Genomic DNA, 17,377 nt, shown 5'->3' on the forward strand with positions numbered 1-17,377 from the left:
TTTAGACTCTTGTCAAGACTATTATAAAAGCCTAAATAAGTTATATTCACATACTTTCTCCTCAGAGAGTTTGGGTAGACTGGTGTGGTGTGATTTCTTCTTTTAGAAGCCATGTTTGTCTTTTCCTCAGAAGGTTATTTATGCTGATATGTCTTCTGATCTCATCCTCTAGTAGAGGTTTGCTAGTTTGACCGATTTGAAGCTCACAGCCAGAGCCTTTCTCTTGAATAGATGGGAGTTATATTGATGGCATGTTTTTGTTCATTTTTGTTCAGCGAATATTTATTGAGTGCCAAAATATGCCAGGAGTTGAGCAAGGGGCTGGATAAATTTTGTTGATAAAGGAAAGAGATCTGGATTCCGTCCTCTTGGGTCTTATTGGAGGTCACTTCTCTCAGATGACTGTCAGTAGGTTCTTCCTTGCAATTTTATAATTTTATACATAAATTCTTTTAAAATGCGAGTACTTTGGGACTTCATGACTACCTAACATGTGATATATTAGTTTGGAAGCATCTTGTTTGTTTAATGATGAATTTATTAATTCACTGTCAGTGATTCATATGCTTTAAAGTAGAAATAGATTTCTTCCTTATATCTTCTTCAGTAAGTATTGAAGCAAATTACAGTTAGGCCTGTCAGTTGTCTTGCTCTTGTCACTGTTTATACCCTGTTTATCAAGTGCTCCATCCAGTCTTTATTCAGCATCTGGCTTTTTATATATTTAAACCACCTGTCTGTGGCTTTGCATTTTCTTGCAGGGTTTATTTATTTATTTATTATATTTTAAAAAACATTTATTTATTTATTTTATTTAGGCTGCGCTGCGTCTTAGTTGCGGCATGCGGGATCTTCGTTGCTGGCATGTGGGATCTTTTAGTTGTGGCACACGGACTCTTTGGTTGCGGCATGCGAACTCTTAGTTGCAGCATGCGTGCGGCATCTAGTTCCCCGACCAGGGATCAAACCTGGGCCCCCTGCATTGGGAGCTCAGAGTCTTACCCACTGGACCACCAGGGAAGTCCCTCTTGCAAGGTTTTAATTGTTGTTTTGCCTACATAGGCCTTAGTTCTCCTGATCTGCTATAATTTATGGTATTTTATTGCTTTTCCTCATTTTTATTGTCTATTTTGAGAAAAGTTATTTTCCTTTTCCTCTCCCCACTCCTACTCTCCTCCGCTCCCCCCACACTACTTAGCAATTTAAACATTTTGTTTGAGCATCTGACTTTTTTGCTTTCTTATAGTCAAGTATTTTTAAAGTCCATCTCTATGCTTTGTATTACACATTTGCCTTTTAAACATAACTTTAGTTTTATCTAGCCAAAGTCTAGATCTTCCTTCTAAAATTGGGTAACCATATAATACATTTTTAGTTTTTCCTGACTTTACAGAATATTGGTTAAGTGTGTTTCTTATCTCTATTACTAGTGAGTCATATATGTCCGTTTCTGATTATAATTTAGAACCAAGTTCTGTTATATGTGTATGTCTTAGTAGGTTCTAATTTTTTTTTTTTGAGAAAGCATTTATTGTGTTATTTAAATTTTTATATCAGTTCCCTTCAAAGAAGTTTTGTAGTGTTGAACACACAGATTCTTGAACCACACATCATTGTTACTATTGTAGTTTTCAGGTTTCTGAATCATTGAGCTTTAGAGTTGAAAAGAAACCTTGGTTTTAAGTTAGTCAGGCTGTCTTGTTTTCTACATGAGGAAACTGAGAGCAGTGAAGTCATTTGCCCTAAGTCACGTCGCTGCTTGGTGGTAGAACTAGAACTTGAATGCCAGTCCAGCATTAATCACATCAGTCTGTTGATTGCTAGGGGATAGATTCATCTGCTAATCACATCTATATTGATTGGACCATGAAACAAAAATAAATTGTTGATTTATAGGGGCAAAAATAAAATGATCAATCTGGCTCAGAAATGAGTTGACTGATCAGCATACTCTTTCCTGTTCAGCACATACTCTTCCTCTCAGATCCTGTATTTGTGAACCAGGGCAGTTTTCTTTATACTCCAGGTAGAACTGGGAATGACAATGCCAAGTTTTTTCTCTTTGAACTACCCTTTTACAGAAGCCTTGCCAACCATCTGTTATAATATTCTTTGGGCAGAGTATAATACTGCTACTTTTGTTTAAGCTTTTAAAATAATAATACATTCCAATCCTATCTCACTGAAGATAACCCTTCCAGGAATAGGATTTTGTGTTCTTTAAACTCTTCACTGGCTTATTGATGTCCTAGTTTGTATCATTCCTATAGATGACTGATTTTATCTATGACGTGTTGTATCTTCCTCATTTCATTCTTACATAAAGTAATTTAGAATAATTTACTTGAGTAAGTTGAATAACTTGAGTTTGACGAGGACCTAATTTTTGCTTATATATACTGCTGGCAATGAGGTTGCAAGTGTAACATGAAAGCATATTAGTGCTCTGAGGTAATCTCTCAAGTGGAAATAAATTGCAGAATTACGCTTGTCTTCTGATATTTTTACAAGTAGTTTAACATTTTTTTTGCACAGTGAAGTTGTTTAGAAATTAAGTATTATTTTGGCTTCATCTTTTTTTTTTTTATAGCTTTACTGATATTCATTTCACATATCATAAAATTTACCCATTTAAAACATACAATTTTTTTTTTAGTGTATTCACAGAGTTGTGCATCCATCACCACAAACTAATTTTAGAACATTTTCAACACCCTCAAAAGAAACCCTATATCTATTAGTAGTCACTCTCTATTTCCTTTTGTCCCCTAGCCCCTGGCAGCCACTAATCTAGTTTCTGTCTCTATGATTTGTCCTCGCTGGACATTTCATATAAATGGAATCATACAGTATGAGCTGTTTTGTGACTAGCTTCTTTCACTTAGCATGTTTTCAAGGTTCATCTGCGTTGTATCATATATCAGCTTTTCATTCCTTTTATGGCTGAGTAATATTCCATTGTATGGATATACCCCATTGTGAGGGTTCCAGTTTCTCCATATCCTGTCAACACTTGTAATTGTCTGTCGTTTTGATTATAGCCATGCTAGTGGGTGTGAAGGGGTATCTCATTGTGGTTTTGAATTAATTTTTCTGATAGCAAATGATGATGGGCCCTTTTCATATGCTTATTAGCCATTTGTGTATCTTCAGAGAAATGTCTATTTCTGTCACATTCATTGCCATTTTTTAAAAAAATTTTTAAAATTTATTTATTTATGGCTGTGTTGGGTCTTCGTTTCTGTGTGAGGGCTTTCTCTAGTTGCGGCAAGCGGGGGCCACTCTTCATCGCGGTGCGCGGGCCTCTCACTATCGTGGCCTCTCCCGTTGCGGAGCACAGGCTCCAGACGTGCAGGCTCAGCAATTGTGGCTCACGGGCTCAGTCGCTCCGCGGCATGTGGGATCTTCCCAGACCAGGGCTCGAACCCGTGTCCCCTGCATTGGCAGGCAGACCTTCAACCACTGCGCCACCAGGGAAGCCCTCATTGCCATTTTTAAACTCCATTGTCTTTTTATTGTTGAGTCCTAAGAGTTCTTTATATATTCTGGATACAAGTCCCTTGTCACACATGAATTTTAAATATTTTCTCTCATTTCATGGGCTGTTTTCACTTTCTTGATGGGGTCCTTTTTTTAAAAAATTAATTTATTTATTTTTGGTTGTGTTGGGTCTTTGTTACTGTGCATGGGCTTTCTCTAGTTGTGGCGAGCAGGGGCTACTCTTTGTTGTGGTGCACGGACTTCTCATCGTGGTGGCTTCTCTTGTTGTGGAGCATGGGCTCTAGGCTCATGGGCTTCAGTAGTTGTGGTACGCAGGCTCAGTAGTTGTGGCTTGCGGGCTTAGCTGCTCTGTGGCATGTGGGATCTTCCTGGACCAGGGCTTGAACCTGTGTCCCCTGCATTAGCAGGGGGATTCTTAACCACTGTGCCACCAGGGAAGTCCCTTGATGGTGTCCTTTAATGCACAAAATTTTATAATTTTGAAGAAGTTCAGTCTACTTATTTTTTCTTGTCATTTGTGCTTTTGGTACCATGTCTAAAAACCATTGTGTAACCCAAGATAATGAAGATTTATTCTTGTTTTCTTCTAGGAATTTTATGGTTTTAACTCTTATATTTAAGTCTATGATACATTTTGAGTTAATTTTTGTGCATGGTGTGAGATAGGGGTCCAACTTTATTCTACTGCATGTGAATATCCAGTTGCCCCACGACCTTTTGCTGAAAAGACTATCCAACCCCCACTCCTACCTCACTTGCCTCCCATTGAATTGTCTTGGCACCCTTGCCAAAAGTCAATTGACTGTGAATGTGAGTGTTTGTTTCTGGACTGTTAAACTATATTCCATTGATTTATATGTCTATCCTTATGCCAGTACCACACTGTTTTGATTTCTGTAGCCTTGAATTAAGTTTTGAAATCAGGAAGTGTGAGTCCTTCAACTTTGTTCTTCCTTTTCAAGATTGTTTTGGATATTCTGGAATTGAATTAATATATAGATCAATTTAGGGAGTATTGCCATCTTAACAAATTTACATCTTCTGATCCATGAACATGGGATGCCTTTCCACTTAATTAGGACTTCTTTAACTTCTTGTGACAGTTTTTGTAGTTTTCAAATTATAAGGTTTATACTTTCTTTGTTAAATTTATTTCTAAGTATTTTATTCTTTTTGATGCTATTATAAATGGAGTTTTCTTAATTTCATTTCAGATTGTTGCTATTGTATCAAAATACAATTGGTATTTATTTGTATAGTGATCTTGAATTCTGTAACATTGATGGATATGTTTATTAGCTCTAATAGTTTATTTGTGGGTTCCTTAGGATTTTTTATATACAAGATTATGTCATGTACAAATTGTACTAGTTTTACTTGTTCCTTTGTAACTTGAAAGCTTTTAATTTCTTTTTTTTTTTGCCTAATTGTCCTGGCTAGAATCTCTAGTACAATATTTCTTTAAAACTTTTATTTATTCATTTATGTTTGGCTGCATTGGGTCTTCATTGCTGCGCGTGGGCTTTTCTCTAGTTGCAGGGAGCAGGGGCTACTCTTCGTTGCAGTGTGTGGGCTTCTCATTGCAGTGGCTTCTCTTGTTGCAGAGCATGGGCTCTAGGCGCACGGGCTTCCATAGTTGTGGCACATGGGCTCAGTAGTTGTGGCTTGTGGCCTCTACAGCACAGGCTCAGTAGTTGTGGAGCATGGGCTTAGTTGCTTTGCAGCATGTGGGATCTTCCTGGACCAGGGCTCAAACCCGTGTCCCCTGCACTGACAGGCAGATTCTTAACCACTGTGCCACCAGGGAAGCCCTCTAGTACAATGTTGAATAGACGTGTTGAGAGCAGACATCCTTGTTTTGTTCCTGGTTTTAAGGAGAAAGTATTCAGTCTTTCTCCATTAAGTATGATGTTAGCTGTGGGTTTTTTCATAGATGCCTTTTCTCAGGTTAAGAAAGTTTCCTTCATTTCCTGTGTGTTTTTATCAAGAAAGGGTATTGGATTTTGTCAGACGCTTTTTTTGCGTCAATTGAGATGATCATGTGGTTTTTTTCCCTTATTAATATGATGTATTACATTAATTGACTTTCAGATATTAAACCAACCTTGAATTCCTTGAATTAATCACACTTAGCAAAGGTGTACAATCCTTCTTATGTTGATGGATTCACTTGCTGGCGTTTTGTTGAGGAGTTTTTACATCTATATCCATGAACGATATTGGTCTGTAGTTTTCTTGTGATGTCTTTGTCTGGTTTTGGTGTCAGGGTAATAACAGCCTTATCAAATGAGTTGAGATGTATTCTGACTTCATCTTGAAATAATTTTGGTTTAATTTTGGACATTCATTTAGCAATAGTAAATTCTAATTGCCTAATTACTGAATGAAGATAATAGTTAATACAACTAATGTTTAAGAAATTATGAGTTATTAAATTTGTGGCAATCACAAGAAATCTAGAAGCCTTCCCACGGGGCAAGAGCAAATATTTGAGAATGAAAGAAAGACGTAGGGCTTCCCTGGTGGCGCAGTGGTTAAGAATCCGCCTGCCAATGCAGGGGACATGGGTTCGAGCCCTGGTCCCGGGAAGATCCCACATGCCGCGGAGCAACTAAGCCCGTGCACCACAACTACTGAGCCTATGCTCTAGGGCCCATGTGCCACAACTACTGAGCCCGCGTGCCACGGCTACTGAAGCCTGTGGCCTAGAGCCCGTGCTCCGCAACAAGAGAAGCCACCTCAATGAGAAGCCCGCGCACTGCAACAAAGAGCAGCTCCCGCTCACCACAACTAGAGAAAGCCCGCGTGCAGCAACGAAGACACAACGCAGCCAAAATAAATAAATAAAATTAAAAAAATAAAAACAAAGATGTAGAATTAAATACAATTGGACTAGGTCACAAATTTTCCTTTTCTTGACCTTTTCCCTATCTTGAGGCATTCAGGGTAGAGGTTCCAAGTCTGGCACTTCAGATCCTTGTCTCCTACTTGGTTCCCTTAACCTCTTCTCTTAGTTTTATTTTTGAGGTACTTGTTTTGTTACCTCATTCTAGTTATGCCATAAATAACACCTAATTTTAGCATTCTTAGGGTGGTCTACAAAAGCTTCCCAAAAGGGCCAGAAGAGAGTTGAATTGGAAGCATAAAGCACTAAAATTTTGCTGATTGTTCTCTTACTACTTCTTGGCTTTGAATTACTGTTTAAAATATCAGCGAATAGAAAGGATTTTTTTTTTTTTTGGCTACCACATAGTTTATGATGGTGACTTAGCATTTTTTTCCAGAGGTACTGTAGTGTTTAGCATCCAGTAGACACTCAGTAAATGTTTATGAGTGATTGGGAATTAATAATAGGGCTTTAAGGGGATATCTAGTTTTATTGAAAAATCAAAGAAAGTCATTCAAGGCAGGAATACAAGTATTACTGTTGTCATGTTATAAAAATTCAATGCCCTAGCCTAAATGTTACCAGCAAGATCACATTTTGACATTGCCACCATAGAAATTCTAGGACGTGTGAGTAGGTTTTCTCCTCCTCTACACAGAAGGATTTTTTTCTTCTTTATACCATAAAAGATATAGTTTCATTAGGCTATTTTTTGTTGTTGTTGTTCTATTAGTTGAAGCTAGAGCTAGATCATTTGAGACAATTTTGTTAGATAAATTTGTTTCTAAATTTGATTGTGAGAATTAATTTGGAATATGGCTGAAAATACTGAATATTATGTTCTATTATTTTTGTCAGTCTAATCCAGAAATGAAAAAAGATTGCTGTTAAGAAAATTATGTATGATTTCTTAGTAAATGAGTGACAGAGATAAGACAGGGATTTCAGCATCTCCTGAATTCCAGTCATGTTCTCTCAGTAGCTTATGGTCTCATTTATAATATTGTACCCACAACAATTTTTACATTAGATGTTTTCAGGTTTCATCATCTGTATAAAGGGACTACATTCAGGGTTTTTGGGCATGCATATTTATCTACAAATGCTTCTCCTAAAGTACTGTCAAGATCTGGGGTTGTCCAAAGCAGCTTGTCACAAAAAGAGCATTTCTCTGAAGACTCCTTCTCTATCTTGAAAAAATGAGAATTTTGCATTTTGTTCTGTAATATATGTGTTTATTTTAACAAAAGTGTATCCGATTTTACTATAATCTTTGATTAAATCGACACTCCAGCGAGATGTCTCTGTCTGTTGAGTGGCTTCAGTTACTTCCTAGTCCATAGCTGTATGCTGCACACTGTACATGAGAACCCAGTTCAGGAATCCAGGAATCAGTGGATTAAAAAGTAATGTCCTTTCCAAGAATGGTGTGCCTCTCTATTGGAGGGAACAGGTGTGATGTGCTATCTCCATAATCCCTAGGTTCACTGTGCCATCAGAGCAAGATTTTAGAAGTTGCATCTTAACTTTGGACTCAGCAACTCACTTAAAAATTTTTTTTAGAATGCCTTTTGCCTTGTGCACTTGTTGCCTCCTTTTCTCTGTGAACATTTTTTCCCCTTCTGACTCTCTATCAGGCCCTCCACAACTTGGGTGCTCACAGCTGCCTTGAAGTTCTCCATGTTTACCTTTACGTATCATTTGGAAAAGAAGCCAGGCAGTTTTTTGGTAAATTTGGGGCATGTTCTGACATTTATTATCTGATACAGTGTTTAGGTCTTAGGCAGATTCCTTTATTTGACATTGCCTTATCTGCAAAATCAGTATATTAAAATACTCCTGTTATGTTTGGTCAATTAACTTTTTTGGTTAATTCTAATTATTGGAGAATTTTAAAACGTTCTATACTAAAGTTCAAAGCATTAGAATTTATTAAAATCCACCTAAATAATCAGCTTATTTAATCAGTAGTTTTTTGTATGTTTGTTTAATTTAACTCCTTGAGAAACTTTATTAAAATATTCATGTAAAGTTCTGGTTAAACTGCGTGTATTAGAAGTCAGTGCTTGTGTAGCTACTTTGAAATCTGGGACTGCAGAGGAGAAAACCATCAATCCTGGATGTTAAGTCTTAACATAGCTGATGGCCTGGGAGAACCTGACTTGTTTCTTTAAGTGATACAGTATTCAGTTGAATTTTAGTATTGTCTTCTTAAATATCCCCACATAAATTATTTCTAGATTGAGGAGTGCTTTCAGGGTTAATCTGTAACTTTAGTTACTATTCTCAGTACTAACACGGTTAAATCATGAGTCTGCCTAAAGATTAGTTTTTCTTTTCAATGAGTTATTGGATCACTTCTGTGGTGAGATGGTAAGATAATATCTTTCTCTAAATTCCAGAGCCTATATATCTTTAGTATGAGGAAGAATATTATCTTGTTTTTGGGTGGGATTGAAACTAAGGAATACCATGCATTCTTATAATACTTTGTCATTGACAAGTTTTTCAAATGCCTTAAATTGTTTAATCTTACTGCAAGTTTGTTGCTATTGGACTGAATACATAAGAATATATGATATTGTGAATTAGTTGAGACCTCCATTTAGTGAAAAAAAATCTTGATCTTTGTGCTTTATTGTAAACAATGTGAGGCGCTTTATTGTAATCAATGTGAGGATTTTCTCTTACTTACCTTTGACCAAGTCTTGATACTGGTGAAACTGAATTGGTAGTATTGTTCAGGTTTAATACCTTTGTCATGTTTGCACTTCTTACTCTCCAGGTGAGTAGCATGTTTCTGTTGGGAGGCTCTAACTCTGGAAGGCAGGTGATACAGTGGGGAAAGTGAGAATTGGAGACTGACACCTGGATTCCAGCATGTGTTCCAGCTTTAGCTTTGGCCAGTCTCCTAACTATTTTCTCTTGGCTTCATTTTCCTGATAATAAAATCTGGAGGTTTTTATTAGATGGCCTTCTGTATTCCTTCTAATATCCAAAATTCTTTTATTTAAATTTCCCAGTTTTGGTTCAGTTTATCCTGGCTTTCTACTTAATATTTAGCTGGCTGAATATTAACATGAGAGCGTGCACCAATTTCAGTTTAAAGATGTTTCTTCCATGATATAATTTTAATAATGTCTTATATAGATTGATGTGTTCATTTCTCTGATATCTGGACTAGGTCCCTGGGATGCAATGGCAAATAAGAAAAACTGGGTCCCTGTCCTTTTGAAACTAAATGGTTTAGGCTTTAGGACTTTCTCTCCTGAGTTACTTTAATAATTGCTTTTTTTTTTTTTTTTTAAGTACAACACAGAATAATCCCTTGTCCTTTTGAGACTGGTTCGGACATATGAAATGCTGAATTTGTGATAGAATATTCTGCTTAGGAATTTCTGGGTTGTTAGAAGATATATGGTGAAGAAGTTAAAGAGTGCCTTTTTGGAGTATGTTTATTATATAGACCAGGGTAATAAATCAGAGAAGTTGGAATAATCATAGTTCCTGCTTTTAAGAGCTTTGAGGCTGGCTTCAGGAGGCAAGATTGGTATATGAAAACAACCTCAGAGGAATTACAGAGAGCATTTAACCAAGAGCAGGGTAATACAGTGCCAATTATCTACATTATTGTTATTATTACTGTTTTCTTTTTCTTTCTTTCCTATTCTATTATTTATCCGGCTTGTGGAATCTTAGTTCCCCAACCAGGGGTCGAACCCGGGCCCATGGCAGTGAAAGTGCCAAGTACTAACCACTGGACTGCCAGGGAATTCTCTTATTACTGTTTTCTTGCAGGAAAAGTAAATTAGAGGTGGATTGGGGGAGAGGAATGAACAAGGATTGGTGGTGAGGAGGGATGGTCCTCTTTTTCAGGGCAGAAAGAACACATAAAGACATGGATGGGTACAGAGTTGTGTATATGAGGAAAGGACTGGTCTATAGGTTATATAAAATATGAGAATATAAATTATCCATAAAGTATTTTAGAGTATACAAATACTCTAAAATATGAGAAAATAATCAGTATGTTTTTGACTTCAGGTATAGGAACCTAATTCAAATTGGCTTAAACAATAAAGAAATGTTTGTTGTTACCTTGGTCTCATGTAGCTGGAAGTCCAGAAGTCTTGCAGATGTCAGGATTGTCTGATATAATCATTTAATGCTGTCACCAAGGATCAAGGTACTTGCCAGTTCTCCATTCTGCTCTCTTTGATGTTGGTGGCATCTTCAGGCTTGCTGTAAGGTGACTGTAGCAGTGTGAAGTGTCATGTTCAGCATTACCTGAAAAGGGACTGTTTCTTCCTCATCTCATCTTTAGGACTGAAGAATCTTTTCTCACAATTCTCTCCTGGAGGCCTTCCAGTGGGCTTCCGCTTGTGTCACATTGGCCAGGATTACATTTCATGCCCATTCCCAACCAATCACTGGCAAAGAGAATGGGTTGAAACTAATCTACTAGGATGGAGTGGATATTGGAGGACAGTCAATCACAATGACTATTCCAAGAATGATTAGGAAAATGAGTAGTATGTTTTTAAAAAAAAAAAAAATTATTTATTTATTTAGGCTTCATTGGGTCTTTGTTGCTGCGTGTGGGCTTTCTCTAGTTGTGGCGCGCGGGGGCTACTCTCGGTTGCAGTGCGCGGGCTTCTCACTGAGGTGGCTTCTCTTGTTGCGGAGCACGGGCTCTAGGCGCGTGGGCTTCAGCAGTTGTGGTACGCGGGCTCTAGAGCGCAGGCTCAGTAGTTGTGGCGCATGGGCTTCATTGCTCAGCGGCATGTGGGATCTTAGCGGACCAGGGCTCGAACCTGTGTGCCCTGCATTGGCAGGCGGATTCTTAACCACTGCGCCACCAGGGAAGCGTGTGTGTGTGTGTGTGTGTGTGTGTGTGTTTAATCAGCCTTGACATCCACTGTGTTTTGGGGGGAAATTTTAAGAAAATGTATTTGTCTAAGATTTTTGTGTGTGTAGTAGCTCACCTTTGAATGTCCTTATTTGGAAAAATTGGTGTCTAAGCAGAAAGACATCTGATTCGAGATAACAATGTAAAACAAATTGATTTAAGTGCCATAAACACTGTGAACTCCCTACTCTTGGGCTAAGCAGTGAGAAAAGGGGAAAGTGGGGATTTATTTTTACCCAAAATGCATGTTTAAAAATGAGCATTTCCACCTCTTTCTTAATCATTTGAAAAGAATGTATTTTATAACCTTGGTTATTTGGGGGCCTAATTAAATCTGACAGTTGAGTTTTAAGAATCGAAGCAGTAGTAAAATTAATTATTTTGTGGTGAGTGTCTTTGAACATAATATTTAAGTATACACTGCAAAGGGCTATGCCTTATTTGGTATTTTCATTCTGCTCATTTGGATTTCAGAATCCTCACATTAGGGCTCTAGTTCGCCATCTATTGGTTTTAGAATTGTGTTCAACACTTTCTGCTGTATTTTGTGGAATAACTATTTATGTGGAGATGTGTGTATACATTTTTCAATCAACTAAATCCATCCCCCCCAGGATTATAATTTAAAAAGCCAAGACTAGGATCTCTTTTGGATGTGTATACAAATATGTATACATATTTTTTTTTATTCTTGTGTAATTTGACCCTGTGACTTTCTTTTGATATTTGAGAACCATGACTATGATTGAGAGTGTGATTTTAAGGGTACAAATGGAAATATAGGTGTAGATGCTGTAGGAGCTAGTGAGTTAAAGTTTGTGGGAGGACAAGCTGTTGGGCTGTTTTTTGGCCTAACAGAAGTGACGCATACCACCGGATATTGGTTTTGGTAAGCCACAAAAAAGTATTGAGCGTTTCTCATCTTCCTTTTTGGTAGTAGAGCATATCTTTCTCATCTGCTGCATTTGATGATTTAATTGTTGGAAACATTTTTTGTTGTTGTTGTTCTGTAATTTAAAGTAATATTTTGATGAATACCAGAGTTCCTTTTTTAAGCCTCTAAGCACTGGATTCATCTTTTGGCAACTTCTTCTTTAGTTTTAAAGGATAGTGGATTATAATTTGTGTAAATGTGACACTTTGCATTATATTGCTGAATTTTTTTAATCTAGAAAATCTTCCATTATTTTAAGGCCCTATTTTGGAAAAGGAATAAGATATTGTACTGACAAACTGGTCATGAGAAATGATAAAGTGCCACCACTTTAAACCAACTCTGGTAGGAAAGTGGAAGTTTGCTTTTTGTTGTGAGATTTGGGTTTCTCTATGGAGTTCTTTGTTAAACTTTTAGCATAGCAGTGAACTTCCTTTTGGTGGAGACAGGAAGCATAAATACTCATTGTGTAATGCCATTTGCCTGCTTTGGTGGATCCGCCAAGCCGTGACACCCAAAACCAGACGCGTGTTTCTTAACGAAAACTACAGTTCCCAGCGGGCCTGGCGCTGGTGGGCCATCACTTCCCCTCTTGCTCCCGGCTGTCCCTTCCCGGGCTGGCCCGGCGCGGGCCCTGGCCCGCGCCTGCGCAATGAAGACGTGCGCTTTTTTTTTTTTTTTTTAATCCTGGCGGCTGCGGATCGCGGCACTGGGGCTGGTGCCCAGGCGTGCTGCAGTGTACGGAGGCAGGCTGCTAGGACAAAGGGCGGCAGGAAGCGGTTCACTGGTCAGGGAGCTCCCCACTTGATTCAGCGCACGTTTAGCCCTGGAATAATGTGGTCCCGACGGCATTAGCCTATTTACTACCCAGTACAAACAGTTCCTCGCTCACGTCCTCTTGCTCTCTCGCCCCAGCCTGCCTTGCCCCTCATAGCCGGCGCGCGGCCTTGTCAGCCCAAGCGCGAAAGGAATGTGACGGCGTCAGTGCCTCAGGTTAGCCTCACCCCAGCCGGAGCGAGGGTCCGCTCCCGCCTGCCGCAGTGCCGCGTGCCGCCGCCGCACGTCTGGGAGCGGCTGGGTCCCGGCGCCGCAGCCTCCGCAGCTGGAGGTGCAGAAACAGCGGCCGCGGCGAGGAGCCATGACTGAGGCGGCGGCGGCGGCCGCGCCTCCTGGAGGCTCGCGGGGGCGGCGCGGTGGGCGCCCCCTGGCGGCGCGCCGGGGCGGAGCGGCCCTTCGCCGCCGCAGCCGCAGCCGGCGGAGGCGCTGCTGTCCCTCCTCCCCGTGTCCCCGGCGCTCGCCCGCTCGCTCGCTCGCTCCATTCTCCCTCCGCTTCAGATTAAAGGGGGGGAGGGAAAAGAAGCTCGGCCGCCATTTTCCCAGTGCCGCCGCCACCGCCGCCACCGCTCGCCGAGCCGGCGGGAGAACCGAGCACCTTAGCGAAGCCGACTCGTCTCGCCGCGGCGGTGCGGGGGGCGGCCGGAGCGCTCTCCCCGGCCGGGAAGAGGCGTCCGGGGGCGGCGGCCGGGGTGCGGGCTTGGGCTGCAGACGGCGGCGCTTGTTTGTGCGGGGCGGGGGGGCGGCTTCACTCTCTGCCCCCGCCTGCCCGTCCTCCCGGCCGGGCTGTGGTCCCCGGCCGTGCCCAGGCCCCGCCGGAGCCGAGGAAGGCCGGGGAAAGAGCCCGAAAGAGAAGAAAAAGCGGCCGCTCCCCGCCGCCGCCGCCTTCCCCTCCCCCTCCGCCTCGCCCCCCCGCCCGGAAAGTCAGGGCGGCTCCGGGCGCCGGGGGGGAGGAGAGCGGCGGGCCCGGGCCGGAGCCGCCGCCGCGCGCCCCCGCCCGCCGCCGCCGCCGCCGCCGCCGGCCCTCGGCGCCCAGGCCGGGGGCTGTTTGCAAACTGCGCCCATTTTGTGGGGCTGAATCCGCCCGGGCAACGCTCTTCCATCACGTGGTAGGTGCTGCTGCTGCTGCTGCTCTCCTCCTCCCGCTGCCCTTTCTCCTTCTCCTCGCTCTCCCTGTGGCTCCCATTTCTCCCTCTCTTTGTTAGTTGTAACTAGAAAGGCAGGGCAGGGCAGGAAAAATCCCCGGAACTTTAAATGGCCTCTCCGGGCTTCCCCGCTGCGGGTCCGAGGCTGGGAGTCGCCCCAAGGGCGGGGGTGTGCGGGGGCCCTTCCCCACCAGCTGCCGCCTCGTTCGCCAGCTTTTCCTTTGGCGTTCTATTTAAAAATGCGGCCTTAAGAACACGATTTATTCCGGTTAAAAAAAAAAAAAACCCAAACAAACTCTTGCTCTCGCCTTGAACTTCTCTTGACTGCAAAAGGCCTTTCTCTGGCCGAAACACACATCTTGCGCGTTTCACGGTGTGTATCACAACTCTGATTGTTTAGTGAGATGATTATTTGTTTCATTTATTTATTATTTTTGTTGCCTGTAAATTGAGGTCACTTACGTTTTCAGATCTAGTCTCCCTCAGGCAGACGTGTTTTTTTTTTTTTTTTAAACTAAAGAGGAAGAGACATTTATTTGCTTTTAAGTGAGTTTGGGGGGCCTGTTTTCCGGCTGACTGTCTTTTGATTCTCAGCAAATAATTTGATTGTTTTCCATAGGATAAACAGCCTTACCCTCATGTTTTACTTAAAAATCCTTTTGTTTTCCGTTGTCGGGATCCCAGTGTGGTTTTTTTGGAGAAACACGTTACTTAACTATTGCTTATTGATTGCCTCAGGGGAGAAGGGGTGACATGATGGCGCCACTTTAAATTGCTCTCTTTCCTCCTCCGATTTTCCCCCCTTTATTCTGGAGGTCACTGGAGCATTTTTCGTGACCTATTAATAAACTACTTGAGAATGTTAACAGTACAACTAGTCGGGCTAGAGTTTGGTACCTTAAGGGTCGGGAGACCCGAATCCCGAGGTCCCCAAAGTTCCGAGAAATCTTCCTAGTCCTCCTGCCTCGCCTCCCTCCCCTCCATTCACAATCCTGGTGTTGCCATCTCCTTTGTCACGTGGCTAGCAATCATTGTGTTTTTTTGTTTGTTTTGGGGTGTGTGTTTATATTTTTAAATTGTAGCCCAGAAGAACTTCTCTCCTCCCTATTACAGAGATCAAAACGTTTTAGTTTTTTTAGTTTTAAAATCGGAGAACATTTATAATAAACGATAAAATTACATAATCTTTGCCTTGCATAATCATGATATAGTTATAGGTTGTTACTGAACTCCGTTTCTAAAGCACTTTAAAGTATGGAAAGTAGAACATTGGAATATGTTTTCCATTTCTCAGAATAGTCTGTAGTATTTTCCCTGCTTTTTGAGTCCTTTAACCACTATTTACAAGGGCTTAAGTGGGTGTGTTTTCCCCTCCCCCCTTCTACAGGCTATACTTAGTTCTTTTTCTAGCATACTGTCTGAGCGATTTAGAAATTTTCAATTGTCTACATGCTTGTCATTTAAAACTATTTTTCTTTTCTCGCAACAACACTGAACAGTTTTGGGTAATAATTGTTTTCTACCTGAAGGTATTTCATTATGTTTCTGTTGCGTTTTTGATCCAGAGAATTTTTACTACTAATCCTGTAGATTTAGAAGAATGTTGTTCTATTATGTTTCTTCGTATCAGTTTTCCCCATAGTTGGGTAAATTCCTATTTTATAAAATACCGAATACATTTCTGTGTTGTTTCTACAGAGCTTACTAACCGCGTTTCCCATTTGAAAAAAGGTCTGTTGTGAGTTCAAAAAATTTCAAAAAGTAAATATGAAATATAGTGATTCTTGTGTGCATTGATTCGTTTCCTCTACCGTGTATATTTTCAATGGTTTTGGGCCATTTTCTTTGCTAACAGTTACATCATGTCATGTGATATGTGCAGTGTGATGTGTAGTTCTAAAAATAAGGCAAGGTAAAAATGCTCATCCCTTGGGAATCTAAAAAATGTATTAGAAATGTGGGATAACTATCCTCAGTCATGGAATTCTGATTTCGATTTCTGCTAGGTTTATCCTACAAAGTATGCAGTTCCTTTGACCTTTAGCATATTTGATGTATTTGTTAGTGATCTCATGATTTGAGGTGGTCAATTTTTAAATTTTCAAGTGTGTACCATTTGGAGGGAAACATAGATGTGACAAAGATTCTTAACATCTGTATTGTGGTAAAAGATGATTGGTCTCTGATGACTGCCTAATTTAAGTATATAAAAAGTATTTTTGATTTACGTCTGTAGACAGTTAAAAGAGTGATCAATTAAGTATTGATAGAGCCTTGAGGTATGGTGGGGTTTTGGTCCTTTTATCTTCGTGAATCTACTTAAGTGAAGTATTTAGAAGTGTTGCTGCATCTTTCCTGAAAGCCTTATTCAGAATTTCAGTGTTTGACTTTTGTGCTTTACCAAAGTGAGATGTTAAATCTTTGTGTGATTTTCTTCCTGCCTACACATGTTATTCCTATGGTTAAACCTGCAGAGCACACGTTGATTGTTAGGTGACTTATCATTATCCTGTTGAGGAAAATTCTGGAAGCTAGAAAATGAGTAAGCCTTAGTTTACTTTTAACTTTTATCAAGGTGAGAAGAAAGGAAAGTAACTATTTTTCTTCTTCAAGCACTGCTGGTACCTTTCCATTTCTAGTCATGCTACACTGTAACCAGTGTCTCTACTATTCTGGATTTTATTGGATTGATCACAGATTTTAATTGTATTTTAAAGTGAGTAACAAGTTATAGATTTGTTCTGTTTGATATAACCTGACTCATGTTCTGTAAACATAGGGCCATTGTGGTTGATGATGCTGATTTGAGAGGGTATTTTAGTATTGAGTGGTTCTAGTTAGAAACTTTTTTGAGTAAAGCTTAGTTAGTTACCTTGTTACAGTACTGAAAAGCAATTTTAAAATGTGAAAAAACTTAGTAATCCATGTTGGATATTTTAAATAATAGTCATTGAAAGTACTGTGTTTAAAGAATATTGCTTATTCCTCTTACATTGTCATCTTCCTTGGGCGGGGGGTTTGGTAGGGGTTATTTTTTTCTTCTTGGCGAGGTCATTAGACACAGAAATTAAGTGATTTCCTTCCTGGAGAGAGAGAGACTTTTTTTTTTTTTAATTAATTGGTTTTTTTTGTTGTTTTTTTGTTTTTAACCCCAAGCATCTTTCCAT

The 17,377-nt window shown here is 40.3% G+C and overlaps 1 protein-coding gene across 4 annotated transcripts in view; it reads left to right on the forward strand.

Annotated features, from left to right (window-relative positions):
• KANSL1 (KAT8 regulatory NSL complex subunit 1) overlaps positions 1-17,377 on the forward strand; it is a 185,105-nt gene that overhangs the window by 13,259 nt on the left and 154,469 nt on the right. For 3 of the 4 annotated variants that reach the window (XM_068530520.1, XM_068530522.1, XM_068530523.1), the window contains exon 1: positions 14,072-14,174. The exons of the other annotated variant lie outside the window; for it this stretch is intronic. The gene's annotated coding sequence lies outside the window, so the exon portion shown is untranslated. Of the gene's footprint in view, positions 1-14,071; positions 14,175-17,377 lie in introns of those variants that run through there. 4 annotated transcript variants of the gene reach the window in all.

The sequence above is a fragment of the Eschrichtius robustus genome, chromosome 20 (genome assembly GCF_028021215.1).
Source record: "Eschrichtius robustus isolate mEscRob2 chromosome 20, mEscRob2.pri, whole genome shotgun sequence".
Classification (NCBI taxonomy): domain Eukaryota; kingdom Metazoa; phylum Chordata; class Mammalia; order Artiodactyla; family Eschrichtiidae; genus Eschrichtius; species Eschrichtius robustus.